A 15034-nucleotide genomic window follows, 5' to 3' on the forward strand; every position below is an offset into this window, starting at 1 on the left:
AGGTGGAGGGGACAGGAAGGAGTGTTTCTGAGGAGATGGAGGGGACAGGAAGGAGTGTTTCTGAGGAGGTAGAGGGGACAGGAAGGAGTGTTTCTGAGGAGGTGGAGGGGACAGGAAGGAGTGTTTCTGAGGAGATGGAGGGGACAGGAAGGAGTGTTTCTGAGGAGGTGGAGGGGACAGGAAGGAGTGTTTCTGAGGAGATGGAGGGGACAGGAAGGAGTGTTTCTGAGGAGATGGAGGGGACAGGAAGGAGTGTTTCTGAGGAGATGGAGGGGACAGGAAGGAGGGTTTCTGAGGAGGTGGAGGGGACAGGAAGGAGTGTTCCTGAGGAGGTGGAGGGGACAGGAAGGAGTGTTTCTGAGGAGATGGAGGGGACAGGAAGGAGTGTTACTGAGGAGATGGATGGGACAGGAAGGAGTGTTTCTGAGGAGATGGAGGGGACAGGAAGGAGTGTTTCTGAGGAGGTGGAGGGGACAGGAAGGAGTGTTTCTGAGGAGGTGGAGGGGACAGGAAGGAGGGTTTCTGAGGAGATGGAGGGGACAGGAAGGAGGGTTCCTGAGGAGATGGAGGGGACAGGAAGGAGTGTTTCTGAGGAGGTGGAGGGGACAGGAAGGAGTGTTTCTGAGGAGGTGGAGGGGACAGGAAGGAGTGTTTCTGAGGAGATGGAGGGGACAGGAAGGAGTGTTTCTGAGGAGATGGAGGGGACAGGAAGGAGGGTTCCTGAGGAGGTGGAGGGGACAGGAAGGAGTGTTCCTGAGGAGATGGAGTGGACAGGAAGGAGTGTTTCTGAGGAGATGGAGGGGACAGGAAGGAGTGTTTCTGAGGAGATGGAGGGGACAGGAAGGAGGGTTTCTGAGGAGATGGAGGGGACAGGAAGGAGTGTTTCTGAGGAGATGGAGAGGACAGGAAGGAGTGTTTCTGAGGAGGTGGAGGGGACAGGAAGGAGTGTTTCTGAGGAGATGGAGGGGACAGGAAGGAGTGTTTCTGAGGAGATGGAGGGGACAGGAAGGAGTGTTTCTGAGGAGATGGAGGGGACAGGAAGGAGTGTTTCTGAGGAGATGGAGAGGACAGGAAGGAGTGTTTCTGAGGAGGTGGAGGGGACAGGAAGGAGTGTTTCTGAGGAGATGGAGGGGACAGGAAGGAGGGTTCCTGAGGAGGTGGAGGGGACAGGAAGGAGTGTTCCAGAGGAGATGGAGGGGACAGGAAGGAGTGTTTCTGAGGAGATGGAGGGGACAGGAAGGAGTGTTTCTGAGGAGATGGAGGGGACAGGAAGGAGGGTTTCTGAGGAGGTGGAGGGGACAGGAAGGAGTGTTCCAGAGGAGATGGAGGGGACAGGAAGGAGTGTTTCTGAGGAGGTGGAGGGGACAGGAAGGAGTGTTCCTGAGGAGGTGGAGGGGACAGGAAGGAGTGTTTCTGAGGAGGTGGAGGGGACAGGAAGGAGTGTTCCTGAGGAGATGGAGGGGACAGGAAGGAGTGTTTCTGAGGAGGTGGAGGGGACAGGAAGGAGTGTTTCTGAGGAGATGGAGGGGACAGGAAGGAGTGTTTCTGAGGAGATGGAGGGGACAGGAAGGAGTGTTTCTGAGGAGGTGGAGGGGACAGGAAGGAGGGTTTCTGAGGAGGTGGAGGGGACAGGAAGGAGGGTTCCTGAGGAGGTGGAGGGGACAGGAAGGAGTGTTTCTGAGGAGGTGGAGGGGACAGGAAGGAGTGTTTCTGAGGAGATGGATGGGACAGGAAGGAGTGTTTCTGAGGAGATGGAGGGGACAGGAAGGAGTGTTTCTGAGGAGATGGAGGGGACAGGAAGGAGTGTTTCTGAGGAGGTGGAGGGGACAGGAAGGAGTGTTTCTGAGGAGATGGAGGGGACAGGAAGGAGTGTTTCTGAGGAGGTGGAGGGGACAGGAAGGAGTGTTTCTGAGGAGGTAGAGGGGACAGGAAGGAGTGTTTCTGAGGAAGTGGAGGGGACAGGAAGGAGTGTTTCTGAGGAGATGGAGGGGACAGGAAGGAGTGTTTCTGAGGAGATGGAGGGGACAGGAAGGAGTGTTTCTGAGGAGATGGAGGGGACAGGAAGGAGGGTTTCTGAGGAGATGGAGGGGACAGGAAGGAGTGTTTCTGAGGAGGTGGAGGGGACAGGAAGGAGTGTTTCTGAGGAGATGGAGGGGACAGGAAGGAGTGTTTCTGAGGAGGTGGAGGGGACAGGAAGGAGTGTTTCTGAGGAGATGGAGGGGACAGGAAGGAGTGTTTCTGAGGAGGTAGAGGGGACAGGAAGGAGTGTTTCTGAGGAGGTGGAGGGGACAGGAAGGAGTGTTTCTGAGGAGATGGAGGGGACAGGAAGGAGTGTTTCTGAGGAGGTGGAGGGGACAGGAAGGAGTGTTTCTGAGGAGATGGAGGGGACAGGAAGGAGTGTTTCTGAGGAGATGGAGGGGACAGGAAGGAGTGTTTCTGAGGAGATGGAGGGGACAGGAAGGAGGGTTTCTGAGGAGGTGGAGGGGACAGGAAGGAGTGTTCCTGAGGAGGTGGAGGGGACAGGAAGGAGTGTTTCTGAGGAGATGGAGGGGACAGGAAGGAGTGTTACTGAGGAGATGGATGGGACAGGAAGGAGTGTTTCTGAGGAGATGGAGGGGACAGGAAGGAGTGTTTCTGAGGAGGTGGAGGGGACAGGAAGGAGTGTTTCTGAGGAGGTGGAGGGGACAGGAAGGAGGGTTTCTGAGGAGATGGAGGGGACAGGAAGGAGGGTTCCTGAGGAGATGGAGGGGACAGGAAGGAGTGTTTCTGAGGAGGTGGAGGGGACAGGAAGGAGTGTTTCTGAGGAGGTGGAGGGGACAGGAAGGAGTGTTTCTGAGGAGATGGAGGGGACAGGAAGGAGTGTTTCTGAGGAGATGGAGGGGACAGGAAGGAGGGTTCCTGAGGAGGTGGAGGGGACAGGAAGGAGTGTTCCTGAGGAGATGGAGGGGACAGGAAGGAGTGTTTCTGAGGAGATGGAGGGGACAGGAAGGAGTGTTTCTGAGGAGATGGAGGGGACAGGAAGGAGGGTTTCTGAGGAGATGGAGGGGACAGGAAGGAGTGTTTCTGAGGAGATGGAGAGGACAGGAAGGAGTGTTTCTGAGGAGGTGGAGGGGACAGGAAGGAGTGTTTCTGAGGAGATGGAGGGGACAGGAAGGAGTGTTTCTGAGGAGATGGAGGGGACAGGAAGGAGTGTTTCTGAGGAGATGGAGGGGACAGGAAGGAGTGTTTCTGAGGAGATGGAGGGGACAGGAAGGAGGGTTCCTGAGGAGGTGGAGGGGACAGGAAGGAGTGTTCCAGAGGAGATGGAGGGGACAGGAAGGAGTGTTTCTGAGGAGATGGAGGGGACAGGAAGGAGTGTTTCTGAGGAGATGGAGGGGACAGGAAGGAGGGTTTCTGAGGAGGTGGAGGGGACAGGAAGGAGTGTTCCAGAGGAGATGGAGGGGACAGGAAGGAGTGTTTCTGAGGAGGTGGAGGGGACAGGAAGGAGTGTTCCTGAGGAGGTGGAGGGGACAGGAAGGAGTGTTTCTGAGGAGGTGGAGGGGACAGGAAGGAGTGTTCCTGAGGAGATGGAGGGGACAGGAAGGAGTGTTTCTGAGGAGGTGGAGGGGACAGGAAGGAGTGTTTCTGAGGAGATGGAGGGGACAGGAAGGAGTGTTTCTGAGGAGATGGAGGGGACAGGAAGGAGTGTTTCTGAGGAGGTGGAGGGGACAGGAAGGAGGGTTTCTGAGGAGGTGGAGGGGACAGGAAGGAGGGTTCCTGAGGAGGTGGAGGGGACAGGAAGGAGTGTTTCTGAGGAGGTGGAGGGGACAGGAAGGAGTGTTTCTGAGGAGATGGAGGGGACAGGAAGGAGTGTTTCTGAGGAGATGGAGGGGACAGGGAAGGAGTGTTTCTGAGGAGATGGAGGGGACAGGAAGGAGTGTTTCTGAGGAGGTGGAGGGGACAGGAAGGAGTGTTTCTGAGGAGATGGAGGGGACAGGAAGGAGTGTTTCTGAGGAGGTGGAGGGGACAGGAAGGAGTGTTTCTGAGGAGGTAGAGGGGACAGGAAGGAGTGTTTCTGAGGAAGTGGAGGGGACAGGAAGGAGTGTTTCTGAGGAGATGGAGGGGACAGGAAGGAGTGTTTCTGAGGAGATGGAGGGGACAGGAAGGAGTGTTTCTGAGGAGATGGAGGGGACAGGAAGGAGGGTTTCTGAGGAGATGGAGGGGACAGGAAGGAGGGTTCCTGAGGAGGTGGAGGGGACAGGAAGGAGTGTTTCTGAGGAGGTGGAGGGGACAGGAAGGAGTGTTTCTGAGGAGATGGAGGGGACAGGAAGGAGTGTTTCTGAGGAGATGGAGGAGACAGGAAGGAGTGTTTCTGAGGAGATGGAGGGGACAGGAAGGAGTGTTTCTAAGGAGATGGAGGGGACAGGAAGGAGTGTTTCTGAGGAGATGGAGGGGACAGGAAGGAGTGTTTCTGAGGAGATGGAGGGGACAGGAAGGAGTGTTTCTGAGGAGATGGAGGGGACAGGATGGAGTGTTTCTGAGGAGGTGGAGGGGACAGGAAGGAGGGTTTCTGAGGAGATGGAGGGGACAGGAAGGAGTGTTTCTGAGGAGATGGAGGGGACAGGAAGGAGGGTTTCTGAGGAGATGGAGGGGACAGGAAGGAGTGTTTCTGAGGAGGTGGAGGGGACAGGAAGGAGTGTTTCTGAGGAGATGGAGGGGACAGGAAGGAGGGTTCCTGAGGAGATGGAGGGGACAGGAAGGAGTGTTTCTGAGGAGGTGGAGGGGACAGGAAGGAGTGTTTCTGAGGAGGTGGAGGGGACAGGAAGGAGTGTTTCTGAGGAGATGGAGGGGACAGGAAGGAGTGTTTCTGAGGAGATGGAGGGGACAGGAAGGAGGGTTTCTGAGGAGATGGAGGGGACAGGAAGGAGGGTGTTTATCCCCAAGACGTTTGCTAAAAGTACTTAACTCACAAAAGAAATGATTTCCTCATACTAATAAAAAAATAACAAAATGTTTCATATGTTTTTTCTTCATATCTGAGATACAATGAAGCAAAGAACGAAAGAAATCATTCTTACCTATACATACTCTGTTCCCACTTCACTGTCAAACCTTCAACACAGATCCATGTAGTGAAGAATGAGGAAGACGAGGAAGATGAGGAAGATGTGGAGAAATCCATTGCCTTTATTACCAGGCTGTTTTAATACCGTCCTCGGCTCCAGAGACCCCTGGTTGCACTGAACAGAACAATTAAACGGAGACCACGTTACCAACTGTCGCATCCTGACCATAGTTGGCTGTGTACGTTTCTATGTTTTGTTTGGTCAGGGTGTGATCTGAGTGGGCATTCTATGTTACATGTCTAGTTTATCTATTTCTATGTTTGGCCTGATATGGTTCTCAATCAGAGGCAGGTGTTAGTCATTGTCTCTGATTGGGAACCATATTTAGGTTTTGTGGGTGATTGTTCCTGTCTCTGTGTTTGTTGCACCAGATAGGGCTGTTTTGTTTTTTTCACGTTTCTTGTTTTGTAGATTGTTGTATTTTCATCTTTATTAAAGATGTACAAAACTAACCTACGCTGCATTTTGGTCCGCCTCTCTTTCAGCGCAAGAAAGCTGTTACACCAACCATGTTTTTCCAAGAGAAAACCTCTGAAAAGTGTCTATATCAACACAACTAAATAACAGAAAGGATTTGACACGGAGCAAAAACAGAAAACACACTATTTTCTTCTTCTGTACTTGTTTCTGAGGTCCTGTACTCATCCAATCCCCTCCAGCCAATCTCTGTTCCTGTGGTTTCAATACGTACATCATAAATACTACATCACAGCCAAGCTTTAAAGGCTTGTCCTTTTCATCTGTAGTCAACACACTTAATAATAACCATAGACATTATACTAATACACTATAATAACCATAAACATTATACTACTACACTATAATAACCATAGACATTATCCTGGTTATACTACTACACTATAATAACCATAAACATTATACTACTACACTATAAAAACCATAGACATTATCCTGGTTATACTACTACACTATAATAACCATAAACATTATACTACTACACTATAACAACCATAGACATTATCCTGGTTATACTACTACACTATAATAACCATAAACATTATACTACTACACTATAATAACCATAGACATTATCCTGGTTATACTACTACACTATAATAACCATAAACATTATACTACTACACTATAACAACCATAAACATTATCCTGGTTATATTACTACACTATAATAACCATAAACATTATCCTGGTTATATTACTACACTATAATAACCATAAACATTATCCTGGTTATACCACTACACTATAACAACCATAAACATTATCCTGGTTATATTACTACACTATAACAACCATAAACATTATCCTGGTTATATTACTACACTATAATAACCATAAACATTATACTACTACACTAAAATAACCATAAACATTATCCTGGTTATACTACTACACTATAATAACCATAAACATTATCCTGGTTATATTACTACACTATAACAACCATAAACATTATCCTGGTTATATTACTACACTATAATAACCATAAACATTATTCTGGTTATACTACTACACTATAATAACCATACACATTATCCTGGTTATACTACTACACTATAATAACCATAAACATTATCCTGGTTATACTACTACACTATAATAACATAATAACCGTAAACATTATCCTGGTTATATTACTACACTATAACAACCATAAACATTATCCTGGTTATATTACTACACTATAATAACCATAAACATTATACTACTACACTATAACAACCATAAACATTATCCTGGTTATCCTACTACACTATAATAACCATAAACATTATCCTTGTTATATTACTACACTATAATAACCATAAACATTATCCTGGTTATAATACTACATTATAACAACCAACAAACATTATCCTGGTTATATTACTACACTATAATAACCATAAACATTATACTACTACACTATAACAACCATGAACATTATCCTGGTTATACTACTACACTATAATAACCATAAACATTATCCTGGTTATATGACTACACTATAATAACCATAAACATTATCCTGGTTATATTACTACACTATAACAACCATAAACATTATCCTGGTTATATTACTACACTATAATAACCATAAACATTATACTACTACACTATAACAACCATAAACATTATCCTGGTTATACTACTACACTATAATAACCAAAAACATTATCCTGGTTATATTACTACACTATAATAACCATAAACATTATCCTGGTTAAAATTACTACACTATAATAACCATAAACATTATCCTGGTTATATTACTACACTATAATAACCATAAACATTATACTACTACACTATAATAACCATAAACATTATCCTGGTTATATTACTACACTATAATAACCATAAACATTATCCTGGTTGTATTACTACACTATAACAACCATAAACATTATCCTGGTTATATTACTACACTATAATAACCATACACATTATCCTGGTTATATTACTACATTATAACAACCATAAACACTGTCCTGGTTATATTACTACACTATAATAACCATAAACATTATACTACTACACTATAAGAACCATAAACATTATCCTGGTTATATTACTGCACTATAATAACCATAAACATTAACCTGGTTATATTACTACACTATAATAACCATAAACATTATACTACTACACTATAATAACCATAAACATTATCCTTGTTATATTAACACACTATAATAACCATACACATTATCCTGGTTATATTACTACACTATAATAACCATAAACATTATACTACTACACTATAATAACCATAAACATTATCCTGGTTATATTACTACACTATAATAACCATAAACATTATCCTGGTTAAAATTACTACACTATAATAACCATAAACATCATCCTGGTTATATTACTACACTATAATAACCAACAACATTATCCTGGTTATATTACTACACTATAATAACCATACACATTATCCTGGTTATATTCCTACACTATAATAACCATAAACATTATCCTGGTTAAAATTACTACACTATAATAACCATAAACATCATCCTGGTTGTATTACTACACCATAATAACCATACACATTATCCTGGTTGTATTACTACACTATAATAACCATAAACATTATCCTGGTTATATTACTACACTATAACAACCATAAACATTATCCTGGTTATACTACTACACTATAATAGCCATAAACATTATCCTGGTTATACTACTACACTGTAGAAACCATAAACATTATCCTGGTTATATTTCGACACTATAATAACCATAGACATTATATTACTACACTATAATAACCATAAACATGATCCTACTACACTATAATAACCATACACATTATCCTGGTTATATTACTACACTATAATAACCAACAACATTATCCTGGTTATATTGCTACACTGTAATAACCAACAACATTATCCTGGTAATATTACTACACTATAATAACCATAAACATCATCCTGGTTGTATTGCTACACCATAATAACCATAAACATTATCATGGTTGTATTACTACACTATAATAACCATAAACATTATCCTGGTTATATTACTACACTATAATAACCACAAACATTATACTACTACACTATAATAACCATAAACATTATCCTGGTTATGTTACTACACTATAATAACCATAAACATTACCCTGGTTATATTACTACACTATAATAACCATAAACATTATACAACTACACTATAAGAACCATAAACATTATCCTGGTTATTTTACTACACTATAATAACCATAAACATTATCCTGGTTATATTACTACACTATAATAACCATAAACATTATACTACTACACTATAATAACCATAAACATTATCCTTGTTATATTACTACACTATAATAACCATACACATTATCCTGGTTATATTACTACACTATAACAGCCATAAACATTATCCTGGTTATATTACTACACTATAATAACCATAAACATTATACTACTACACTATAATAACCATAAACATTTTCCTGGTTATACTACTACACTATAATAACCATACACATTATCCTGGCTATATTACTACACTATAATAACCATAAACATTATCCTGGTTATATTACTACACTATAACAACCAACAACATTATCATGGTTATACTACTACACTATAATAACCATAAACATGATCCTGGTTGTATTACTACACTATAATAGCCATAAACATTATCCTGGTTATACTACTACACTGTAGAAACCATAAACATTATCCTGGTTATATTACTACACTATAATAACCATAGACATTATATTACTACAATATAATAACCATAAACATGATCCTACTACACTATAATAACCATACACATTATCCTGGTTATATTACTACACTATAATAACCAACAACATTATCCTGGTTATATTACTACACTATAATAACCATACACATTATCATGGTTATATTACTACACTATAATAACCATAAACATTATCCTGGTTAAAATTACTACACTATAATAACCATAAACATCATCCTGGTTGTATTACTACACCATAATAACCATAAACATTATCCTGGTTGTATTACTACACTATAATAACCATAAACATTATCCTGGTTATATTACTACACTATAACAACCATAAACATTATCCTGGTTATACTACTACACTATAATAACCATAAACATGATCCTGGTTGTATTACTACACTATAATAGCCATAAACATTATCCTGGTTATACTACTACACTGTAGAAACCATAAACATTATCCTGGTTATATTTCTACACTATAATAACCATAGACATTATATTACTACACTATAATAACCATAAACATGATCCTACTACACTATAATAACCATGCACATTATCCTGGTTATATTACTACACTATAATAACCAACAACATTATCCTGGTTATATTACTACACTATAATAACCAACAACATTATCCTGGTAATATTACTACACTATAATAACAATAAATATTATCCTGGTTATATTACTACACTATAATAACCATAAACATCATCCTGGTTGTATTACTACACCATAATAACCATAAACATTATCCTGGTTGTATTACTACACTATAATAACCATAAACATTATCCTGGTTATATTACTACACTATAATAACCATAAACATTATACTACTACACTATAATAACCATAAACATTATCCTGGTTATGTTACTACACTATAATAACCATAAACATTACCCTGGTTATATTACTACACTATAATAACCATAAACATTATACTACTACACTATAATAACCATAAACATTATCCTGGTTGTATTACTAGCTCCAACGTGTTCTACGAGTCAGCATGGGGGAAAATCTAAATGCAGCCAAGTGGGTTTTAATCACATTTCAAGCAGAACATGGGGTGCATCCCAAATGGCCCCCTATTCCCAATATAAGTGCAGAGTCCTATTGGTCCTGGTCTAAAGTAGTGGACTATTATAGAGAATAGGGTTCCGTGTGGGATTCGGTCATGGAGAGAGAAGTTGTATCTATTCTAACTTGTATCTAATTTAGGCTTCTCATATCTCCTCATCCAACAGAGCATCTGCATATATTGGTGACCTAGTTACTGAGGGTAGGATGGGGTAAGAGGACACCCCCCATGCCATGTTTAGGAGCTGTGTGAGGGTAGGATGGGGTAAGAGAGTCCCCCATGTCTTTTTTAGGAGCTGTGTGAGGGTAGGATGGGGGTAAGGTTGGGGTAAGATCATCCCCCATGTCATTCTATAGAGCTGTGTGAGGGTAAGAGAGGGTAAGGTTGGGGTAAGATCATCCCCCATGTCATTCTATAGAGCTTTGTGAGGGTAAGAGGGGGTAATAGGGTCCCCCATGTCTTTCTGTGGAGCTGTGTGAGGGTAGGATTGGTTGGGGTAAGAGAGGGTCACCCATGTCTTTCTGTAGAGCTGTGTGAGGGTAGGATTGTTTGGGGTAAGAGAAGGTCCCCCATGTCTTTCTGTAGAGCTGTGTGAGGGTAGGATTGGTTGGGGTAAGAGAAGGTCCCCCATGTCTTTCTGTAGAGCTGTGTGAGGGTAGGATTGGTTGGGGTAAGAGAAGGTCCCCCATGTCTTTCTGTAGAGCTGTGTGAGGGTAGGATTGGTTGGGGTAAGAGAAGGTCCCCCATGTCTTTCTGTAGAGCTGTGTGAGGGTAGGATTGGTTGGGGTAAGAGAAGGTCCCCCATGTCTTTCTGTAGAGCTGTGTGAGGGTAGGATTGGTTGGGGTAAGAGAAGGTCCCCCATGTCTTTCTGTAGAGCTGTGTGAGGGTAGGATTGGTTGGGGTAAGAGAGGATCCCCCATGTCTTTCTGTAGAGCTGTGTGAGGGTAGGATTGGTTGGGGTAAGAGAAGGTCCCCCATGTCTTTCTGTAGAGCTGTGTGAGGGTAGGATTGGTTGGGGTAAGAGAAGGTCCCCCATGTCTTTCTGTTGACGTCAACCATGAAACATTGGGACATTTTCAAAGTAAAATGCATTGTATACTGAAGCAATAAGGCACGAGGAGGTGTGGTATAGGTTACTGGGTGGTTCGAGCCCTGAGTGCTGATTGGCTGACAGCCACTGGTATGACAAAACATGTATTTTTACTGCACTAATTACGTTGGTAACCCGTCTATAAGAGCAACAAGGCACGAGGAGGTGTGGTATATTGCCAATATACCATGGCTAAGGGCTGTTATTACTGTCAGTATGACGCAACGAGGAGTGCCTGGACACAGCCCTTTAGAAGTGGTATATTGCCAATATACCACAAGCCCCCGAGGTTCCTTATTGCTATTATTAACTGGTTACCAATGTAATTAGAGCAGGAAAAATACATGTTTTGTCATACCAATGGCTGTCAGCCAATCAGCACTCAGGGTTCGAACCAGTTTATAAAAAGGTTTAAGGAGTCTATTCTTGAGCTTGTTAATAAATTTGCGTTAATCCAATGATTCAACCCTTTGCACATGGGTGGAGAGGGGAGAATGTATTGCATATGTCTATTTGTCTCTGCCTGTGTACGTGTGTGTGTGAGAGAGAGAGAGAGAGAGAGAGAGAGAGAGAGAGAGAGAAGGAGAGAGAGACGGAGAGAGAGACGGAGAGAGGGAGAGAGAGAGAGAGAGAGAGAGAGAGAGAGAGGGAGAGAGAGAGAGAGAGAGAGAGAGAGAGAGAGAAAAGGAGAGAGAGAGAGAGATAGGGAGAGAGAGAGAAAAGGAGAGAGAGAGAGAGAGAAAAGGAGAGAGAGAGGGAGAGAGAGAGAAAAGGAGAGAGACAGAGAGAGAGACGGAGAGAGAGACAGAGAGGGGTTCGGGGGTGGAGGCTGTCATATACCCATTACACTGAGACGAACGGCTTCAACACACCCAGGGCTCCAAAAGATTTCCAAGGAAAAACTGGAACTGTGGAAATCAATATAAAGACCCGACCTTCTAATAGAACCTTCTAGAATCTTATTCCGTGTTCTAATAGAACTGTCCCAGGGATCATCAGTCATATTGTATGTATCCACCTTGTTGGAGCGGCAGAGTTGATTTAGATATAACAGCGCGATTGGTGAATGAATAAATAGGTTTTGTTATGTTGTATTATAAATGACATTGTGTTGATGAGGCAGCAGAGCGCCGTTGTGATGAACCTTTCACGGTGGAATTCTGTTTCACAGACAGACAGTCAAGTGAATTACTAGAGGACAGGAGACTGTCTGGCTGTGTGATATGCTGAGGTCAACAGTGAATTACTAGAGAACAGGAGACTGTCTGGCTGTGTGATATGCTGAGGTCAACAGTGTATTACTAGAGGACAGGAGACTGTCTGGCTGTGTGATATGCTGAGGTCAACAGTGAATTACTAGAGAACAGGAGACTGTCTGGCTGTGTGATATGCTGAGGTCAACAGTGTATTACTAGAGAACAGGACAGGAGACTGTCTGGCTGTGTGATATGCTGAGGTCAACAGTGAATTACTAGAGGACAGGAGACTGTCTGGCTGTGTGATATGCTGAGGTCAACAGTGTATTACTAGAGAACAGGACAGGAGACTGTCTGGCTGTGTGATATGCTGAGGTCAACAGTGAATTACTAGAGAACAGGACAGGAGACTGTCTGGCTGTGTGATATACTGAGGTCAACAGTGTATTACTAGAGAACAGGACAGGAGACTGTCTGGCTGTGTGATATGCTGAGGTCAACAGTGTATTACTAGAGAACAGGAGACTGTCTGGCTGTGTGATATACTGAGGTCAACAGTGTATTACTAGAGAACAGGACAGGAGACTGTCTGGCTGTGTGATATGCTGAGGTCAACAGTGAATTACTAGAGGACAGGAGACTGTCTGGCTGTGTGATATGCTGAGGTCAACAGTGAATTACTAGAGGACAGGAGACTGTCTGGCTGTGTGATATACTGAGGTCAACAGTGTATTACTAGAGGACAGGAGACTGTCTGGCTGTGTGATATGCTGAGGTCAACAGTGTATTACTAGAGGACAGGAGACTGTCTGGCTGTGTGATATACTGAGGTCAACAGTGTATTACTAGAGGACAGGAGACTGTCTGGCTGTGTGATATGCTGAGGTCAACAGTGTATTACTAGAGGACAGGAGACTGTCTGGCTGTGTGATATACTGAGGTCAACAGTGTATTACTAGAGGACAGGAGACTGTCTGGCTGTGTGATATGCTGAGGTCAACAGTGTATTACTAGAGGACAGGAGAGGAGACTGTCTGGCTGTGTGATATGCTGAGGTCAACAGTGTTTTACTAGAGAACAGGAGACTGTCTGGCTGTGTGATATGCTGAGGTCAACAGTGTATTACTAGAGGACTGTAGACTGTCTGGCTGTGTGATATGCTGAGGTCAACAGTGAATTACTAGAGAACAGGACAGGAGACTGTCTGGCTGTGTGATATGCTGAGGTCAACAGTGAATTACTAGAGGACAGGAGACTGTCTGGCTGTGTGATATGCTGAGGTCAACAGTGAATTACTAGAGAACAGGACAGGAGACTGTCTGGCTGTGTGATATGCTGAGGTCAACAGTGTATTACTAGAGGACAGGAGACTGTCTGGCTGTGTAATATGCTGAGGTCAACAGTGTATTACTAGAGGACAGGAGACTGTCTGGCTGTGTAATATGCTGAGGTCAACAGTGTATTACTAGAGGACAGGAGACTGTCTGGCTGTGTGATATGCTGAGGTCAACAGTGAATTACTAGAGAACAGGACAGGAGACTGTCTGGCTGTGTGATATGCTGAGGTCAACAGTGTATTACTAGAGGACAGGAGACTGTCTGGCTGTGTGATATGCTGAGGTCAACAGTGTATTACTAGAGAACAGGACAGGAGACTGTCTGGCTGTGTGATATGCTGAGGTCAACAGTGTATTACTAGAGAACAGGACAGGAGACTGTCTGGCTGTGTGATATGCTGAGGTCAACAGTGTATTACTAGAGGACAGGAGACTGTCTGGCTGTGTGATATGCTGAGGTCAACAGTGAATTACTAGAGAACAGGACAGGAGACTGTCTGGCTGTGTGATATGCTGAGGTCAACAGTGAATTACTAGAGAACAGGACAGGAGGCTGTCTGGCTGTGTGATATGCTGAGGTCAACAGTGAATTACTAGAGGACAGGAGACTGTCTGGCTGTGTGATATGCTGAGGTCAACAGTGTATTACTAGAGGACAGGAGGCTGTCTGGCTGTGTGATATGCTGAGGTCAACAGTGAATTACTAGAGAACAGGACAGGAGACTGTCTGGCTGTGTGATATGCTGAGGTCAACAGTGAATTACTAGAGGACAGGAGACTGTCTGGCTGTGTGATATGCTGAGGTCAACAGTGAATTACTAGAGAACAGGAGGCTGTCTGGCTGTGTGATATGCTGAGGTCAACAGTGAATTACTAGAGGACAGGAGAGGAGACTGTCTGGCTGTGTGATATGCTGAGGTCAACAGTGTATTACTAGAGAACAGGACAGGAGACTGTCTGGCTGTGTGATATGCTGAGGTCAACAGTGAATTACT

The 15034-nt window shown here is 43.5% G+C and overlaps 2 long non-coding RNA genes across 4 annotated transcripts in view; one reads left to right on the forward strand and one right to left on the reverse strand.

The window, feature by feature from the left end:
- The window catches only part of LOC135521010 (uncharacterized), a 42015-nt gene extending 36458 nt beyond the window's left edge, over nucleotides 1-5557 (forward strand). The window contains exon 2 of the long non-coding RNA XR_010452478.1: nucleotides 5103-5557. This is a non-coding gene — a long non-coding RNA (uncharacterized LOC135521010). The remainder of the gene's footprint in view (nucleotides 1-5102) is intronic.
- Nucleotides 1-15034, reverse strand: part of LOC135521008 (uncharacterized) — a 263402-nt gene that overhangs the window by 79012 nt on the left and 169356 nt on the right. The window contains exon 4 of one of the 3 annotated variants that reach the window (XR_010452477.1): nucleotides 5058-5219. The exons of the other annotated variants lie outside the window; for them this stretch is intronic. This is a non-coding gene — a long non-coding RNA (uncharacterized LOC135521008). The remainder of the gene's footprint in view (nucleotides 1-5057; nucleotides 5220-15034) is intronic. 3 annotated transcript variants of the gene reach the window in all.

This window comes from Oncorhynchus masou, chromosome 29 (assembly GCF_036934945.1).
Source record: "Oncorhynchus masou masou isolate Uvic2021 chromosome 29, UVic_Omas_1.1, whole genome shotgun sequence".
In the NCBI taxonomy this organism is placed as follows: domain Eukaryota; kingdom Metazoa; phylum Chordata; class Actinopteri; order Salmoniformes; family Salmonidae; genus Oncorhynchus; species Oncorhynchus masou.